This window comes from Mixophyes fleayi, chromosome 3, assembly GCF_038048845.1.
Source record: "Mixophyes fleayi isolate aMixFle1 chromosome 3, aMixFle1.hap1, whole genome shotgun sequence".
Classification (NCBI taxonomy): Eukaryota; Metazoa; Chordata; class Amphibia; order Anura; family Limnodynastidae; genus Mixophyes; species Mixophyes fleayi.
In genome coordinates this window covers 71838202-71856742 of record NC_134404.1, presented here as the reverse complement: position 1 = coordinate 71856742, position 18541 = coordinate 71838202, and the positions used below count along the sequence as shown (strand labels likewise).

Here is an 18541-nt window from a genome sequence, read left to right as displayed (position 1 = left end):
AATTATTTCAATATTTGGATTTAAACATAGAAGTACATAAGCTAGACGTTTTAACAGGGCCATCTTTTCCATTGGGCATGATGGGCAGGTGCCCAGGGGCTCCACGGGCAAGGGGCCCCATAGGCAGGGCTCTTAATGAGAATGAATAATCCTGCAAAAGAAAAAAACCTGCCAAAAAAACCATCAAGGGTCACTGAGCAAGTACATGTATCTATCTCTATCTATCTATATCTGTATCTCTATACATATATATATATATATATATATATATATATATATATATATATATATGGGGCCCCGATGCACTGCTTTGCCCGGGGGCCCATAATGTTAAGATGGCCCTGCGTTTTAAACTTAACAAATAAGTACAATTGCTCTAATTAACCTGTTGTGTGTCAAATACTGTGGATTGTTTGCTCTAAGGGGCCCAAAACACAAAGGTCAACACTACAGAAATCACAAATTATACTTGTAACAGAAACAGAATAGCTTCTGAATTTCACTCATATGGGGGCCTATTTATTAATCCTTATTTTCATGTAAATGGGAGTTTTTGGGGAACATATGTAAATCTAGATATAGTGCAAATGTATTAACAGTGCATGGCAGTAGATATCCAGGGCAGTCCTGATTGATGTGTATGGGGACTGCTCTGTACCGCAATTTAATAAGTTCCCCAAAGTGCAAAGTTTTCGAAACTTGTCCACGTTAATGCACGCCCCCCCCTCTCACATGCAGCATCGTCTCTTCAGAAAAGTTTGCGCACATGCCCGAGGTTTAGGGTCGGCGCATGCGTACATGGAATTTGAAGGAGGCTGTGGATCACAATTGTCATTGAAAGAGAAGAGCGAGTGAAAAGGTAAGTTTTGTACTTCGTAGGAGTTTTTCGTGACCGCTGTTCCTGTTGAAGATTTTTAATAAATATGCAGGATATTTCAATCCTTATCTATGCGACGAGGATTGAAATCAATTGTGCATAAAATGTGGTGGTACATAAATAGGGGCCTTATAGTGAAAACAAAACTTCTGGTGCACAATAAGCTAATGAAAGCAAGTCTAATTTTTCCTTGAACTAAAAACATTCTGCCATGTACTTCTAGGTTAATTGGGTTTTGACAAAATAGACCATAATGTGTTTGCGTGACAGAGAATCCAACAGGGGAGGGAATGATGTGAATGATCACATAGGGGCACATTTATCAATCATCGGCAGAAATGAGAAATAGTTATCAATCCTTATCCCATGGATAAGGATTGAACTATTTCTCAAATTTATTAAAAACGGATCACAGAAACAGCAGTTCCAAAAAATTGCTGTTTCTGTGGTAAAAAAAAAAATCATACTTACCCCCCTCTTCAGAAGCGCTGTCTCAAGATCTCCTCCAGGTCCTCTTCGTTCCTCTTCTTCCTTCAATTGCGCATGTGCAGTTCGAATGTACCCCAGCTTCATTATCAAGACAAGTTTCCGAAAAAAATGTTTTTTCGGAACTTGTTAGATTGCAGCCGGGAGCAGTCACCATACTGTTGAATGGTGACTGCTCCCAAAAACGAAGAGGAGTGCAAAGCAGCAGATATCCGCGATATCTGCTGCGGTGCACCTTTCATAAATTTGCGGAGGACACGGAGGCACCTTAATTACCCAGTAAGAGAACTATCGTGCTTTCTTAAATATGCCCCATAGTCTCTGTGCAGTCCTGATAATAGCGCATAATATCGCAGTGCTATATAAGTACACATTATAATGTACATGCCATTCCAGCCATTTCCATTTATACCAACTCTTACATTGAAACTATAATACGCAAAGGTCTTTAACCGAGGGTGATTAAGCTGAGGCCCACAGAGGACCACTAGTTTAAGGCAGGGAAGCCACGAGATGTGCTGACAACTTGCAGGTGATCATCTTTCTGTGTCCCGGCAGTGATGGTGTTCTGAAATAAGTTATGTCACTTAATGGTAGAATATAGGCAATAGAATGCTTGGGTCTGGGATGTGGTTGGGGAAAGAGAATGGCTAGGAGAGTGCATGCAGCTCCAGATTAAGGGCCACTTGGGCATTAAGATGATAATAATGAAGGGCCTATTGCAAGCAGCGCTGCGCCACCAGAGGGATGTGGTCACCTTCATGGATCATGTGGCTAGTGCATAAAAAACAATGTTTTATATGACGTGTGCACCCCGTCTGGGCTGATGCAGCGAATCATGAATCATTCCACTGCAGTGCGCCATGATGACGCAATTGGTTCAAAATGCACCCCCCCATACTTGCAGCTTGTCCCCCACTCCCGAATTTACGAGGAGCCTCCAGTCGAGAACAGCCAACATTATCAACATCCCTACAGTGCATGGCATTTCAATTCACTGGGGACATTGGGTGTTAAAGACAGAGAGAGACCACTGATAGCGCAAAATTGAAGCTAAGCATTAACCATATTTGGCAATACACAAATATTTAAAACATTTGTATATGTTAAAAAGTCTCGATATGTGTTATTTTTGGTTACTGTCATACACGTTTCCTTTTTCCTCCCACCCCTCACCAGTTTGACGCTGTTCTTCCTCTTTGTTCTCCTTTTTTCCTTCTTTTTTATCCTATGTACTTTAAAGGTATATATATTTAGATGATCTGTATTTTAATGGAAAGTTTCTGAATACAAATTTATTGATTTTATAAAATGTTAAAGAAACCTTGGTATCCCTGGCAGTACAGTGGGAGATATGGAGAGAATGACATGCAGCATGTGGTTAACTGCAGAGGTGTTGGCCATAGGAGCGAACTTCACCAAAGCATTGAGAGTGTTCTCGTTATCCCCCGGTCATGATAACCCACCAGAATTGTGGCTCAAAAGTTGTACTGGGAGAAAAGCGCTATATAAATAAAAAATGTATTATTATTTGTATTATTAAATCACTGTGAACGTTCCTCCAATTTTTAAATAAAAAAGTGAAATGATGGCCCTCAACTGCAGCACCGGTCCTGATAGGGCCAGCCCTGTTTAAAGTAAATAAAAGCTCTCTCTTTATAACCCCCCCAAAACATCCATTATTAAACCACCACCCCAGTTCTCCGTTTTAAACCCCTCTTCACCCCTTTTGTACTATCTTGTGCAACCAACTGTCTATGTGCTATCTACACATGGATGTCCCAATGCTACCTAAAGCTCAACATGTCTAAAACAGAATTACTCCCCCCCCCCCCCCGCATCACCTCCCCCCCTCAAAATCTCCTTTATCATTAACAACACCACAATATATACCAAGTCCGCTGCCTTGGTGACACATTTGACTCCGCCCTCTGCTTTATTCCTCACATAAGGGACTGGCCGTCAAACTTTAGCCCAGGGGGGCGAGATTCGGTTTAGCAGCCTATTAGGGACATTTTAGAGAGAAAAAATTGCAGGTAGCCCGGTGACCCAGCCCAAGGTAGCCCACAAGAGGACCAGCCCAGGTTGCAGATGCCCCTCAGGAGAGCCAGCCCCTGCCTCAAATCCAGTCTGTCTCCCAATCCTGTCGCTTCCACCTTAGAAATATTTCTAGAATACGCCCTTACCCAGGATGCTACCAAAACTCTTATCCACTCTTTCATCATCTCTCAGCTTGACTAATGCAACCTCCTCGGATCTGACATTCCCCTCACCAATCTATCCCTGTTTCAATCCATTTTGTATTCCGCAGCAACAATAATATTCCTCTCTCACCGCCCCACATCTGCTGCACCACTTTGCAAATCCCTACACTTACTTCCTGTTTGTTCCAGAATCCAATTCAAATTGCTCACCCTACAAAACTCTCAACAACTCCACCCTTTAATACCATACTTGCCAGCTTGATACTCTTGGATTCCGGGAGCCTGCGGAGGAGGTGGGCGTGATGAGGGGGGGTGTCCAAAATGCGCGTAATTTTGGACCCGACCCCAATAACATAAAGACGCAAACATCATTTGACAGCGGGAGGTGGAGCCAAACACTGCGTTTCACCGGGAATCGCGGCGTATGGGACCTAATTCTGCCTACTTCACTAGGAAGTGGGGAAATTGCCACACTCTCTCGGGAATCCGGGAGACTTTTGCAAAATGCATTCCGGGAGAGTTGGCAAGTATGTTTAATACATCTCAAATTTCATCTAAAAAATCTCTCCCTCTCATCCTCTTAAATCTATTTCTTGTAACAAACTGTCACTCCAGCCTACAATACTTCTCATGCGCTGCTACCCACTTAAACGCTTTCTGAAAATCTATCTCTTTATTAGAGCTTACCCTACTCTTACCTATAATAAAGCACCTTCACAACTGTTGCAATCTAAGCCAGACTCACTCGTTCCTCTTGTTTCAACTGCTCTCCCCTTCAATTTGAATGTACGATCTCTCATGAGCAGGTCCCACCCTACCTTTTTGTTTTCATGTCTGCTTTTATTTTGTCTACCTTATATGTCCCTGTTTTATGTATGTCCTGTTTTCTCCACTGTCTGGCGCTGTGGAGCCCTGTGGTGACTTACAAGTTAATAATAATAATAATAATAATAATAATACTGCCTGCTCACCTAATGTCTCAATTTTTAACACCCTCTAACCTTATGCCTCATTTTTTAACCCTATCTTGGCTCAGTCCTGCATTTTTAACCACCTCCCCCTACCCCTCCAACACACAGAACACTACACACCTACCTCAGCTGTCAGCTGATACACTTCCTCCTGTGTTTGCTGCACTTCCTCTGAGTCAGACCAAGCGTTCTGTGCTAATGGACAGTGGGGGGGGGGGGGGGGGGACGTAGAGTTGTTGCACTGTACACTCGCACCCCATGTGTAATACTGATAAATTAAGTCAGTAGAGAAGGGAAGCTGCACTTATTTTTTTGTAATCCAAAAAGAAGAAGAAAATAAGGATGTGCACTTCGCCCTCATAGTCTTACTTCTGAGGGGTACCAGAGCTCCTATGTTAATCTGCCCCGGAGCGCATGGCTACAGGAAAGGGGGCTGGGAACTGCATTTGGGGTTCGGAAAGGAGCATGTTTACTTAAAAAAATAGTTTTGTATCAATCTCCCTCTTGGATGGAGTAAAATGTTTGCAAGTATGTATATAAAGCAATGTTTTGTGCATAACTAATAGATTTTAGTGCTGTAGATGTAGGAAATAAGTTGAAATTAAAAAGGGACAGATAAAATGGAAACAATTACAGTCCTCCCTTTAAATGAATCTGTTTAGCAGCAAAGAGGCCAAGAAAATTATTTTATAATGTTGGCAAGAATGTTATTGTAACATTACACTGTTTAGGTGATAACTGTAATGATATTGTGACTTTTATAAAAGACCTATTTAGACATCTAACTAAAAGAGGTTTTTTTATTTGTCAACAAGTAACTGGTGTCTTGAAAGGTTAAGTAACTATGTGTCTTTGTATATACAAGGTGAATTGTCCTGTTCTGCATATAACGATGTACGATAATGGACATTGTTGTGAAATAGGTATTCTATTGCACAGAATAAAGTTGGATCTAGCTTGGCACAGAAGTGGCGTCGGACATTACAAATAGCACAGAAGTAGTCACGACTGTTTATGTTGCCATTGTGGATAAGTAAATAGTCATCTGCTCTCTTTGGCCTGAAGTGGGCAGGCCTTGATGACACAATTCAATTGAAATCGGGTCATGGCTGCATAACCCCCCCAGACCCCCCACCCTGCCACTGCGCATTAACGCAAAACGCGTCTTTGCACAGTAGACTGTGATGATGCAAACATTGTTGTCTCACCCCCCAGCACTGGTCCATTGGACCTCTTAGAGTGGAGGTCCAAAAAACAGACAAGTAGGGTATAAAATCATGGGCCAGTTTACTTTGATTGTAGCTCTATAATCTGTATCACAGTTAGTCTGTAAACTGTTGTATGGGCAGGGAAATAGCATGTCCAGCTGGATAGTAACTATCACATTGGCTTAAAAATGCCTCTACCTGTGTCCACCAATGTGAATTTAAAGGTGCACTGAACCATCCCATGTGGTGGGAACTTGCCATTGGTTGGTGGTAGGTTCCAAGCATGTGTAGCTTAAGCCAGATAACCTAACATGCCAGCTCTTGTTGGATTAAATGAATAATGTCATGATTAGTTTTCTTTGAGATTATACATTTCCATGCTAAGAAATACAAGTTTATCTGGCCAAACATCGACTGAAATCTTAATGGGTTTGTCTCTGTTTAATTTGATTATTGAAAGATGTTTTCTATAAGTGTTGTGAAAAGAAGACGCCCCCCATTCCAGGGGCAAACGCAGGATTTGTAGAGGGGGGTTTCCACACCGCGCTGCCAGTGGGCGTGACCAGCATGCATGGGGGTGTGGTTATAATTTTAGACAGTGCTTGGCTGCTCTCCAACTCTTTCTATCCCCATAGTATACATGAGCAATGCCGCGTGCACTACTGTTAGGTGCACGCAGTTCTCCTTTTTCAAGCAGAGCTGTGTGAAGCGGGAACAGGGTCCAGCTACTTCAATTATACAGTGCCCCAGGCTTGTAGGGGTTTCCAGGCACTAGGAAACCCCCTCTCGGTTTTCCTATGCATTCACCGAGGAGAAAAGCTGCATTGTAGCACCCCCAATGTACTCAACAGCATATGTGGGCAGCGTTAGGTCCCCTAAGCCGGCCCCCTTTCCCTTTTTCAGTATACCAAGTAAGTAGCACTGAGAGGACTAATGCAGAGAAGGGGGCTGGCGCTGGAGCAAAGGTGGTGGAGAAGATGAATCCCGCTGAGCCAGTGGGTGTGGTTTGCCGTGTTGATGGTGTTTACCAGGTAGTGGAATACAGTGAGATCACATTGGCACCGCACAAAAAAGGAGCGCTGATGGAAGACTACTGTATAATGCTGGCAACATCGCCAACCATTTTTTCACCAGACGGTTCCTAAAGCAAGTGGTGGAGGTCCACGAACCTCAACTGCAAGACCATGTTGCTGTGAAGAAAATACCTTATGTGAACACACAGGGATTGATCGTTCACCCAGAAAACCCAATGGTATAAAAATGGATAAATTTGTCTTTGACATTTTTCAGTTTGCCAAGAAGTTTTACTCTACCAGCTCAATTTGCATGTTAGTTAAGCTGGGTACACACTACAGAAATTTCGACCAACTTTTTATGCAGAGCGATTTTACATGCGATCGATGATCCGATCGCTCGGTCCATGGACTGCATACACACTAGCCTTGTTTGGGACGATAAAGGGAAGAGCGGACGTCCCTTTAGGGACTTTTTACAGCCATGTTGTCGTGAGCAATGACTATAATTTCGGACTCACTGTTGTGGATCGGTCGGAAGTTTATACACACTACACAGCGAAAACGAGATTGGACCGAAAATATTAAACAGTACGACCAACCAAATGAGGCGATAATCGTCCATTTGGGCAGACTTTCAACCATCGTGTCACTGTACACACTGACCCGACTTTTGAACGAGCGGTCGTATGTCGGCTGTTTGAGCCGATTATTGGATGAAAACAGTGTAGTGTGTACCCAGCTTAAAACTAACATGCAGAGCTGAGCTGCTGCACTGCCAGCCTCCCTTCTCTGCGTGGGCACATCCAGTGCTTCTTACTGGATGGAAGAACCGACAAAGAGGGGGTGGGTAGATAGTGCTGCCCACGTGTGCTGTGCTGTGCAGTCTCTTTACTGGGTAATAAAGTGGGGGAGACTTTTTTTTTTAAACACTCTAACAAATATGTACAATTAAAACTGCCCACTAGTAGTAGTTCTACTTTAATTAAAAAAATAAACAATTTGCATTTGCATTGTAATAAACAGTGTGACTTAACACATCCCATGCCGTACAAGCAAGCAACACTGTGTAGCATTAAACACAAGCCAGTTTGAGGAGCTGTAATTTCCCACCCTGTGCTGCTCCCACTTTAACTTGAAAAGCATTCTGGGATGTGTAACCTTATTATCTCATTGTGTTAAATGGATTAAACATCAGGATTGTGTCAAGCTTCCCAGATGGCCAAGGTGGTTTTAAAATTAGCGTATGATGATTTTTAAACTCATTACGCAGCTTGAACATGCAAACATCTAAAGGTATAGATACTGCAGTGCGACTAGAATAACATCCATATATACCTGTGAAATAATGTAAATCAGAGAAGAATTAGTAACACAAATTAATAGTTTGTGTATTATGTATGTTAGGTTTCTATCTTTATAAACATCGTTACTATTTCCCTTTACCCTCAGTTATACTTAGAGGCTGTGAGTTTAGAGAACAAAAATAAACACATCAGTTGAGAACCACATATTCTAGGGTTCATTCACAGCTATACAGGTTTCATAAATTTTGTCATTGGAAGATTAATTATTTGGGCGAGGTTATCCAATGCACTGCTCTCAGGGGGGCTGGCAAATTTTAGCCCGGGGAGCAAGACTCAACTCAGCGGCCTATTAAGAATATTTTAAAGGGAAAAAAATGCAGGTATTGACCAGGGCCGGATTAAGGGAATGGAGGCCCCTGGGCTAAGGGGGCCTCCATTCCCCCGTGAGGGGCAGGGCCGGATTAACCATAGGGCTAACTGGGCTACAGCCCAGGGGCCTATGGCATCCAGGGGGCCCTTGAAAGTGCTCAGCAGCAGTATTGATCGGTCGGGGGCGGGGGCGCCCCCAGTCCCATCAGTGCTGCTGAGCACTTTCCCTACGGTCCTTCTCCGGCGCTCTGTAGTCTCCTTACTGAGGAGATCTCGTGAGTCTCACTCTCACGAGATCTCCTCAGTAAAGAGAGCACAGCGCACCGGAGAAGGAGGTATGGGGGGGGGGGGCGCGTGGGCAGCTCGGGCAGCTCCGATCACGGGGGAAGGGGGGCTGTAATCAGCTCCGATCATGGGGGAAGGAGCCCCTCACCAGGGCCGGATTAAGGGAATGGAGGCCCCTAGGCTAAGGGGGACTCCATTCCCCCGTGAGGGGCCCCTTCCCCTGTGATCGGAGCTGATTACGGCCCCCCTTCCCCTGTGATCCGAGCTGCCCACGTGCCCCCCCCCGCCCCCGGCACTTACCTCCTTCTCCGGCGCGCTGTGCTCTCTTTACTGAGGAGATCTCGTGAGAGTGAGACTCACGAGATCTCCTCAGTAAGGAGACTACAGAGCGCCAGAGAAGGACCGCAGGGAAAGTGCTCAGCAGCACTGACCGCGCCGGGGGCGCCCCTGCCCCCGACCAATCAATACTGCTGCTGAGCACTTTCAAGGGCCCCCTGGATGCCATAGGCCCCTGGGCTGTAGCCCAGTTAGCCCTTTTGTTAATCTGGCCCTGGTAGTGACCCAGCCCAAGGTAGCCCACTATGGAACCAGCCTGGGGGCCCCAGCCTGCCCCTGACTGCACTCATAAAGGGTCAAGACTTTGTTGGTCTCAATGCAGTTCCTTCCTTGTCTTCTCCTTGGCAGCAACTAAGAGATATTTAAATTACAATATAATTGTATCATGACCTTCAGTGGTTAGGACATACAGAGTGTGGGGGCCTGTCGTACCCTATGCCCTTATAGAGTGTACCACACATGTTTGTAGACCCAAGAGCAGAATAACTTTTGAAGTTGTGCTACAATATATGTGCGACAGATCAGCACACAGCACAGTTGGAGGAATCAGAAACAAGGTCACCTCTGCATAGGCAGACCAAGGGAGGTTTCCTAGTCCCTGGAAACTCCCCTCCAAGCCTGGGGCACTGTATAATTGAGGTGGCTGGACCCTGCCCCTGCTTCACATGGCTCTGCTTAAAAAGGCAGTGCTGTGTGCACCTAGCAGAAGTGCATGCACTATTACCCATGTATATTATGGGGATAGGAAGAGTTGGAGAGCAGCGAAGCACTGTCTAATATTATAGCCACGCCCCCATGCAAGCTGGTCACGCCCACTGGCGGCGTGGTGTGGAAACCCCCCTCTACAAATCCTGCGTTTGCCTCTGCTCTGCCTCACTAATTTTAAGCTCACAGCCATAATTCAGAGAGGTGCTTGTGTTGCTTGGTCATGCTGGGAAATAATCTCCCCTATGTTGTTTAAAGAGATAAAGGGCTTTTGCCAAAGTTAGAAATAATGCAGGATCTGTAGCTAGTTCAGTATGTCCGTGGCAAAGGCAATGAGACAGTGTGCTGCTGGCATGGCAGTACAACACGTTCATAGTTTCCTACTTTTGAAGAATAATTTTTATAGAGGTTGTTTGATTATCACCTCACATACTACGGTGCGCTGTTGAAGTGGGTGTCTCCTGCTCCTTTCATGGGTGTATATAGAGCTGCCATGGGTGTGTCCAGCACACCAGGTGGACCCTATACTACTGTGTGCAGCCTACTAGAGGGCACTTGTGTATGGGTCGCATGCTGTCAGAGGCTGATTACTGTAGTAGGGCAGAAGGGAAGATTATGTTTAATATTGTAAAAGGGATGGCAACGCCAGCTATAACCAAGCAGCACAGCAGTGAAAGTATTGCAGCACTGATTGATTAATAATAAGTTCTCCGATACAGAAGCATGGAGGCCTACTTGCTTTTGATAACAGGGTAAAAAAAATAAACCATATCGCTGTGATAAACATTTTATCTCGCTGATAGAGCTTGATAAATTCTTTATCTAAAATCTATCAAACTTTAACAAATACATTTTGGACTTCTAATAAACCATTAAATAAATAAATATACAAAAGAACAATGAAAAATGCCTTGTAATACAAGCCTTGTGCTGAGTCACGAGGATCTTCATTCTTCATGCTGTTTCCTGATATATGCACATACTGGCTAATGCACCTATGCTAGCTCAGACTCACATGCACAAGCTGTCAGTCTGGGAGGCACAAAGGGGATCCGTAAGAGTAGCCTACCTTCTTGGGAGTAAAATAAAAAATAAATAAGCACGCGCTTGGTTAGCCCATACACAGATACCGTGTACCCATATATAGTGTACCAAGTACCATTTATTGTAAAAGAAACCCACTGAGGAAGCCACTAGTGTTGTACAACACATTTGCAACACTACTTACAGTCCACTGAATATATCAAACTTAGTTTGAGCTATATAACTATTAGCCTTTGCTTATTTTTAGTTTTAGCTTACCTTTATTTTTTTTTGCCCATATGGTATTTGGCAATGTTATTGCCCATATTGTTATTGTATCAATTAACACTTCATCCGCTGCTTACTTAATTCCACTATATCTATTAATACTGCTCCCTTGCCATCCCTACCCCATAAGCATTTTGCAAGCTGCTATATTTACCAACCCACGCTCATCTTTCCACCTGTTAGGATTGAGGACCTAATGTCTGATATCCTAGTGCAGTGCGCTCCCTTCCACTAGGATTGCTACAGCTCATTTGACCTGCTTTCCAGCAATGCAACAGTTAACTATTGCAGCTAGTTGCCCCACCTGTTGTATGCCCATTTATACCTGCAACCTCTAGATGTCATTGCTGGTTACTAATGTTCCTGTCAGGTGCCGTCCCCGCACTTCTCTTAGGTGCCAGGGAACAGACACCTGCCGCTCTCCCTGCTCGTGTCTCGTTGCCTAGCAACGGGACACTTCTGGCCTATAAACAACAGTGCTGCATGCGCAATGGCACCCGCTGTTTTCGGTTCTGTCAACGGTCAGCTGTGTTCTGACCGCTGAATCTTCTCACTTCCAATTAGGGCCAACTTCCTCCTATTTAAGGATCCCACTGACACCAATTTAGTGCCACAGTATTGGTTCCCCAGTTCTAGTGTTCCTTTTATGTGTACTTATTACCTGAAGTTGGCTTTCAACCCTTGGCTTGTTTCCTAGACTTCTTCCTTGTTTATCGTTTGGTATCGTTCTGGTTCTGACCTTTGGCTTGGCTCTGACCTGCCTTTTGAATCCTTCCTGTGTACTGCACTATCGTTTGGCTTCGACCCAGATTGTTCGACCATTCCTGTTCATCACTCAGAGACCCGTGACCTGCGCACCTCATGTAGTCAAGCCCATACCTCCTTGCGTTGGTACCTGATGAACACCGGGGTGCATTAGACTCCGCACGTCCCTGTTTAGTTGTGTCTATACCAGTCAGTGGTGATTCCAGCATTATTAGTGTGACAGTTCCCTAGTTGTAATGATATCTTCTGATTTCTTTTTTACTTCAAGCTAGCACCTGGACTATACCCTTTGGAAATTGGATTTCTACAACCAGTCTCTCTTCAAGCTAAGTACCTGGACCTTGTAGGCGTTTACATTCAAGTATCATTTCACCAGGAATCTGTTGTTTTCAAAGACTATTTTTTGCAACGACGTATATTATCCTAGACTCTTTCTGTGCCACCAATCTGCTTCTGTAGTGTGACCTAGGATTATTGCCTGCCTTCTGGATTTCAACTGTTTTATGTTTTTTTGACTCATTGTTTGTTTCAGCTGTTTAAACATTTGTTCATTTGCCACAGGCCTTCATAATCACTATCTGTTAATAGTGTGTATCATAGTTATAATAAAGCATCTTGCTTTATTATAATTGTCAGTATATTCTGTTTCTGAAAACACATGTAACACCACCCACAACCATTATCCTAATTCAACACTGCACATCTCTTTAATTCACACAATTTCCGTTTATCCGTGTTATTTTCCATTTTATCCATCTAGTCAAACATCTACATATTCTACATTTCTATGAATGCCTTTTTGCCTACCACTTATGAATATATATTCAATAATCATTACACAGCTCTATACACATTAATTTTAGCAACCAGTTTTCATCTGCTTTCCCATCTGCTTGTTACTCAGACCCACTGAGTGCAATTTAGATGTGTCTTCCCTTGAGTGCCGATTAGAAGGCTGCACTTTTTAAACTCTCACCTGGCTTACACTCATTGCCAGTGATAGTATTACATACTTGCTTCCTGGTTTCTGTTTCTGTGTCCTGTGTGCTTCTGACCTTGCATTAAGCAGTCCCTGGTTATGCATTCAGCAGTCTCATGGTTCCTGATACCTTGCTTTGCAACGTACTGTCTCCTTATTCCTTATATCTGCCTTTACATCTGTACACTTTTTATTTAGCTCTACACCGTATTCCCAAGCACGGACTGCGGTAGCTATCATTGCTCACTCTGTGTGGCTTTCACAGTAAAGACTACTATTCCTGCATAGCCACAAAGACTGTTATATTCCTGCATTGCCACCAAGTCAGTGTTATATTCCTGCATTGCCACAAAGTTTGTAATATTCCTACATTACCTCAGAGCCTGTGTTTGGACCTTTTTTTTTTATTACTGCAATATCCAATGTGATTGTGCTAAGACCATCATTATATGTAATGAATTGCAATATATTCCATATTATTTTTACTACTACATTACTCTATTTTCTGTCCATCCAGAATTCTATTTATCCAAATAAGTTTTCCCACCTAAATTGTTACCTGCTCATATCCATCCTAATCCCACATCCTGACCCACGTCTGTTTATTCCACTTTTTTAAACTTCTACTTCCTACTTATTTCTTAATATATACCCTTACCATTTGAATTTTACCATCTCTTCAGTTATTGTTGTAGCTACCTATTTTATATAAAAAATGTTTTCTTTCTAATTCATTCCACTTTACTTGATCCAAACTCTACTTGTTTATATCTGTTCATTCCCCCACACTCTGCATTAACCCATTCTTTCTGCAACTCTATAATTTACATACTCTCCACCTTGACTCTCCCTCTTTATTTGTTCACATCCTTATCTCTACAATTCTCCATTCAAACTTTACGTCTCCCCACAAAGCATTTTTGTACTGCATCTAATACTGGTATGTTTCTCTACAGCCACCCAAATTAGCCTTTTTTTTTCCGTAATTCTTTCCAGCTCTACCCCATTGCAACCATATGGACCCACAGCTCTAGGTCTACATCATCAGAGAAAACCATCTACAATACATCCAGACACTATATACTGCTCTCCATGGTGACTTAGAGCTAAGTATTTATTTATAGTCTGACTAGGTGGAGTACACAATGTTGTTAACGCGCATACACACTCAAACTGACACAGAGACACACACAGACACAGAGAGACACAGATGGGAATGCATACTTATAGTCTGTTTGCAGGACAGTCTTGCTGGGCAGTTATCCTTAGGAAACACTGGGGAGAGGATTAAGTAATGACCACATCAGTGACTGAAGAGTGGCAGACACTCGCTTGTTGTACAGCTCTATCGGGAGTCTGGATGATCTCCCGGACATTCCAGCAGAGTAGGCAACTATGAAGTAGGTCTAGGGCTTTCATTGTAATTCCATTGATTGCCTTGTGGGGTGTAGCATAGCATGGGGCTCCCTGTTCTCAGTGTCACAGTCACTAGAGTTCTTGACCCAGCGTTCTACTAGTTATCACTACTCTTGAGGTCTTCTCCAGGGACCCCCGCAAGAGGATTTGGGTTTTTGCGGCGTCACTGCGCAGGTCGTGGCCCTCAAGTGCAGCAGATCAACGGAGTACAGCTAAATATAGAGGTAGACAATTAGTAGATATGCAAGGATACTCATGAGAGCGGATATAGATATATATATATATATATATATATATATATATATATATATATATATAATGGTTATAGCTAACAACTGTCCGGCTAGGAGGAGAGATATGACAGATGCTATAGGATAAGCAAACAGAGGTAATGTTATCCCATATGAGGCTAAAGGGAGTCAGCCCAATGGGAGAGATATAGCACGGGCTATGGCTATCAGCCAGAGGTAGGTTTACCACTGATTAGGATGAGAGATAACCAGCGATTAGATAGAGAAACAATAATGGCCCAAAAGTCAACAAATGACAGGTTTACTATGGATGTGGCTGAGAAGTATCCGGCCAACAGGTAAGTAGCAGCGGTCACTACAGCATACAGCGGGAGGCAGGTTTACTATGGATGTGGCTGAGAAGTATCCGGCCAACAGGTGAGAAGCAGCGGTCACTACAGCATACAGCGGGAGGCAGTTTTACGATGGAGGTGGCTGAGAAGTATCCGGCCAACACGTGAGTAGCAGCGATCACTACAGCATACAGCGGGAGGCAGGTTTACCACGGAGGTGGCTGAGAAGTATCCGGCCAACAGGTGAGAAGCAGCAGTCACTACAGCATACAGCAGGAGGCAGTTTTACCACGGAGGTGGCTGAGAAGTATCCGGCCAACAGGTGAGAAGCAGCGGTCACTACAGCATACAGCGGGAGGCAGGTTTACCACGGATGAGGCTGAGAAGTATCCGGCCAACAGGTGAGTAGCAGCAATCACTACAGCAGGAGGCAGGTTTACTACAGATGTGGCTGAGAAGTATCCGGCCAATAGGTGAGTAGCAGCGATCACTACAGCATACAGCGGGAGGCAGGTTTACCACTGATGTGGCTGAGAAGTATCTGGCCAACAGGTGAGAAGCAGTAGAAGTAGTCGGACACCAGTGCAACGATGCTGGAACGCTGAAGGTAACTGCAGCCACAGGAACAGAGTATACAGCTGACACAAGGAGGTGAGAATCAAGATCAGACAATCAAGGAGGGGTCAGAGGTACTTTAAATAGGAAAAAGGCTAATGGATAGCCAAGACTAATAAAGTAAAAGTTATAAAGGACCCTCCTGGTCTGCACATGCGCAGAAGCACAGTCAAGATGGTGGACGGCCGTGGCGCAGCACAGGCGCCGGCAGAGGGGCAAATGGCCCAACTCTAGGTCTAGAAGTCCAGTGAGTGACACTCAGAAACGACATGTGTAAGGCACCCACAGTGTTTCTAAAAATGTGTCCTTTTCCTGACATATAATTTACATGCAGTATTTATTAATACTAATAAGAGTCTGTTTTTGTTCACCCTTGCTGCTTGTACATTCAGTCCAGATGTGAAACCACTGTATTGCTGTCGATCTGTGCTGGCTAACCTGGGGTGCAGAGTCTAATAAGAACCGCCGTTTTCATTGGGGACTCCTGCAAGGGAGTGATTGGCATCAAGGCTAGTCTCACTATGCAGCGATAATTAAACAGGCCAAGGTCAAGGGCAGACAGAACAGACTAGTAAATGGTAAGCAAAGCTGAGGTCAGGGTCACTGGCAGAGGAATATATAGTCGATGCACAGAGAATCAGACCGTGTATGTATCAACAAGGAGCCCAAACATCTAGGGGACCTGTTGCTCAGGTACACTAGGATTAAACAGTCAAGTGAATGATATCAGCTTGTGCCCAAACTTGTGTTCCTGTGTCATAAGATGACACAGGAGAAGTTCTAAGAATAGCGACTATCTGGGGCCTCCGATTGGAGCAATATATGTTTTTGTTTTGGTGGGTCTTAACACCGCTGACACTATTGATGTGTATATAAGTGCCTGTTGTAAATCTCTTTTCATTTATTGCTAGAATGGACCAATTATTTTTTATCTAAATTGTAATTTTTTTGTATGTTTTCTGCATGGTTCATCCACCATATATTGTGCTGGTGAATAACAATAGGGCATTGTCCACCCTTACTCCTGGATCAAAGGTGATCCCTCCATAAAGGGAGACCACTGATTGTGCAAGGAGATTATAGCAGAGTCCAGGGGATGACAATGACTAAGGCCACCAGAAGTACATGTGATACAATAAAATGTATTAACTTTATATCCATTGCTAGTGATAAAAGAGATTAAACTGCAATTCTGCATTTTCTTACCTCGTATATAATGTCTGTGATGTTTTATGCAAAGCAGAGGGTTGACATGGTCAGCAGATAACTAGCACCACAGACAACAAAGGAGCACAGCTATGAGTAATCACTAAAGAAAGGAGAACTGAGAGATGGATTAAGCCCAAGGGAAGCTGTTAGCCCGAGTCGCTAAAAATTTTGGGTGGGTACATAATCAATTTGTATTACTAAGGGTTAACAAAAGGAGTAGGAGTGGTAATGTACAAGCAAGTATCATGAGGGGTCAGGCAAAAGGGATCAGTTTAGGAGAGTGGGGGTGGTGTTATCTCACTCTCTTGGCCCAGGACAGCAATCCCTCCCGCCCATTCCCGAGTCCTAGGGCAACTGTCAGCTAAAGGTACAGAATCTCCTGCTTCGGTACAAATGGCCAAGGTATGCAGGGGCCAATCTGATGATTGAGTGTGGGTGCAGGCCGGAGGTATGAGGAGCCAATTGCAGCACGGGCTTGTGGTATGGTGCGGGTGTTGTGGTTCAACCCCAGAGGGGATGTTGATACAACAGGGAGTGAAAACCATGGTATGGTACAAGTGCTGTGGTTCAGCCTCGGAGGTATGAAGAGCCAATTGCAGCACGGGCTTGTGGTATGATACGGGTGTTGTGGTTCAACCCTGGAGGTAAGTTGGTACAACAGGGAGCGAAGGCCATGATATGGTATGAGTGCTGTGGTTCAGCCTCGGAAGTATGATGAGCCAACAAGGAGAGACAGCCGAAGAATGGTATGGGCGTTGTGGTTCAACCCCAGAGGTAATAATGGGCCAGCAATAAAATCAAGCCTTGGCATAGTACGGGCTGTGGCTCAGCTCTGCATGTACTAGGTGCCACGTGTTTGAGGGCCTTGCCATGGTATGGGCTGTGATTCGGCTCTGGATGTACCTGGTGTCTGGATGTAGGCAGTGCTATGGTATGGGCTGTGGTTCAGCTCTGGATGTACTTGGTGCCACCTGTAGCTGGTTCAAGTGATACGACAGAATAATACGTACATTAGAGATGCCCAATGCTTGAATGGGACGCTGCTGTGCGTGCTCGCGCTTAGCACGCCCTCACTGGACATTGACTACGTCCATACGCTCATTCCTCACCCCATTCCGCCCATGAAATCATAGGCTGTTGTACGTGTCTTTTGCGTTCAAAGGAATGGCATACACTTGCGTTCACTGGCGTATAGTCCGTTTCTGGGAATGCACAATGCAATTTTACACAAAAAACGTCACGTATAGGCATTTGTGCTTCTTAATGAATCAGGCCCTTATAGTCTAAAATAAATTATGTAAATCTAACAATAAAGAATCATCTCTAACTAAATTACTTTTTGTACCTATTTTACCTTTATTGCTAGAATTAGGGTTACAACATTAATAGTACTGTGATAAATACTTTATATAGGGCATCATCTTGTTAAGTTCTATTTGTTCCAATTTAGTTTTAGTAGATAGAGCCTATCACTGAGGTACTGACGCATTTGTCTGGCTGATCTCAGCAACTGCTAGGGATCATCATCCTCCATAGCCCACAAATTGGCTCCGTCCCCTGAAGACAGTATGAGGGAGGAATTTTCAGATATTGTTGACCTAAGCTACAATTTACAGGCGAGGTGCAGTTCCTCTGGTCACTACACCTAATGCATTGAGGGGCGGAGTATTGCCATGAAGACATTCTAATTAGCGGCTTTTCTGTAGGAATGACGGAGATAGGGGGCGCTCTTTGTTGAGGGCTCCAGTCTCTAAGCGCCTGCAGGCTACTTCCAATTCAATTGCGCATGAGGGGTGTTTCTGGGCAAAAGGAAACCCCTACCTAACTGCTAGCTTTCCTATGTCCCACTCAAGGTTTTAACATTTCTCTCTCTCTCTGAAAGTATTTTTAAAGGGATTTTTC

General features: G+C 44.0%; 1 long non-coding RNA gene across 1 annotated transcript in view; it reads left to right on the top strand.

The window, feature by feature from the left end:
- Positions 1 to 775: 775 nt before the first annotated feature.
- Positions 776 to 18541, top strand: part of LOC142143685 (uncharacterized) — a 70929-nt gene continuing 53163 nt past the window's right edge. The window contains exons 1-2 of the long non-coding RNA XR_012689563.1: positions 776 to 859; positions 13813 to 13911. This is a non-coding gene — a long non-coding RNA (uncharacterized LOC142143685). The remainder of the gene's footprint in view (positions 860 to 13812; positions 13912 to 18541) is intronic.